At 35.1% G+C, this 2,111-nt stretch overlaps 1 protein-coding gene across 1 annotated transcript in view; it reads left to right on the top strand.

Moving 5' to 3' along the window:
- The window catches only part of SUSD1 (sushi domain containing 1), a 135,065-nt gene that overhangs the window by 49,975 nt on the left and 82,979 nt on the right, over positions 1–2,111 (top strand). The window lies entirely within an intron of this gene.

A 2,111-nucleotide genomic window follows, 5' to 3' on the forward strand; every position in this document is an offset into this window, starting at 1 on the left:
AGGGAAAGATATTGTCAAATTAATATAGTAACTAGAGAAAGTTGTTCAAAGTTAAAAATAAGCTACTGTGGATTTATTAGGAATATGTCTTCTTTAAAAGAGCATCCCAGGACTCCAAACTCATCTGTCTCTGTTCAGTCAGAATGACAGCTTGCTGTTCAGTGTCAGCTGTTTTTACTAATATCCTCTTCAACCTCTTCAAGTTAATTTCCACTGAGAGAAGCATGGCCTTTTGGGTCAGACATACCCGGATTTGCATCTTAACTCTGCTGCTTAAGAGTTGGGTGACCATGGCTGAGTTTTTTAATGTCGCCAGACCTCCTTCCTCTGTCTGAAATGTTAAATGGAATTGGATTAAATTTGCAAATTAATCTAGTGAGAATTGGGATTTATATTGAATTATTCCAACTGGGAACAAGGTACGTTTCTACATTTACTCCATATCTACTCAAATTTTGTCTTTGCTGTTTCCTTATGCACTCTTGTGAAGATCTGTCATTCCCGCCTCTATATCCTGCACATTTAGCCATCTGATTTCATTATTAGCGTTATGCTAGTTCTCGTTAAATGAATTGGGAAGTTTTCCATATTTTTTATACCTTGGAAAAGTTTATATCACTTTAGAATTATCCCCTTCCCTTAAAGTTGGACACATTGCTCTTAATATTATTTAAGTTTCACCCCTTTGGGAGATGATTCTTTGATAACTTTGTCAGTTTCTTCTATGCTTTTGGGGGTCTGTTTATGTTTCTTACATTTTCTTGAGTCAGTTTTTATAATTTGTACTTTCCTAAGAAACGTCCATTTAGCTGTGATTTTAAATATATTGGCAGATATATTGGCAGAATGTCACATGGAATATTTGTTTACAACTCCTCTGGGGTTACAGATTATATAACCCCAGGTTATTTCGATTTGTAGTTTTGTGTTTCTCTCTTTTTAACACTTGATCTGCTTCGCTTAGGTTGTCTGTTTTATTGCTGTTGTTTTCCCCAAAGAGTAATCTCTTGGGTTTTTTAATTGTTTTTCTTTCTCTGTCTTATTAATTTCTCCCCTTATTTTTTTTTTTATTATTTCCTTCTCCCTGATTCTCTTAACTTCATTATATTGTTCTATTACTAAATTCTTGAGTTGAATGCATAGTTCAACTTATTTCCATTACTTTCTGTTTGATAATAAAAGCCTTCAGTGCTTCTTTCTCCCTTCCGGATTTGAGCTTTGGCAGAATTCTTTAGGCATTTATACATATTCTCTTTATCTTTACTTTCAAGACATGGTATAATTGCTATTCTGATTTTCCCTTGATCGAAGAATTATTTATGAGGGTGTGAATATATGTTCTCTTTATTTTTACTTTCAAAGCATTATATACTTGCTATTTTTTATTTATATATTTATTTATTTTTTGGCTGCATTGGGTCTTTGTTGCTGCGTGTGGACTTTCTCTAGTTGTGGCGAGCAGGGGCTACTCTTCGTTGCAGTGCGCAGGCTTCTCATCGAGGTGGCTTCTCTTGTTGTGGAGCATGGGCTCTAGGCGCATGGGCTTCAGTAGTTGTGGCACATGGGCTCAGTAGTTGTGGCATACAGGGGCTTAGTTGCTCTGCAGCATGTGGGATCTTCCTGGACCAGGGCTTGAACCAGTGTCCCCTGCATTGGCAGGCAGATTCTTAACCACTGTGCCACCAGGGAAATCCCTACTTGCTAGTTTGATTTCCTCATTGATTGAAGGATTAATTATGTGTGTTATCAAGTGGTAGGTTTAAAATATTTTTAGCATTTACACTTTGTTGTTGATTTCTAGTTGTTTTTTTTTTTACATTTTAGTATTCTTTGTGGGGAATTTGTCAACATTTTCTTGGGGCTTACTATTTGGCAAAGTTTTGTGATAATAGGTAGAGTGTTTGCTTGTAAGGTAAGATCTAGTCTTAAATCAGCTCTAGTAGTAAGATTTTTCAGGACTTCTGTTTTTGTTGTTGTTACTGTTCTTTGCTTACTTGGATTGCCATTCTTCTCTGCTTCTCTTAGAAATTCTAATTGTTTTGTTTCACACATTTTGATGTTATGATATTTATGTTCGTGATTGATATCTTTTTTTTTTTTTTTTTTTTTTT

The sequence above is a fragment of the Lipotes vexillifer genome, unplaced genomic scaffold (genome assembly GCF_000442215.2).
Source record: "Lipotes vexillifer unplaced genomic scaffold, Lipotes_vexillifer_v1.1 scaffold230, whole genome shotgun sequence".
NCBI lineage: Eukaryota > Metazoa > Chordata > Mammalia > Artiodactyla > Lipotidae > Lipotes > Lipotes vexillifer.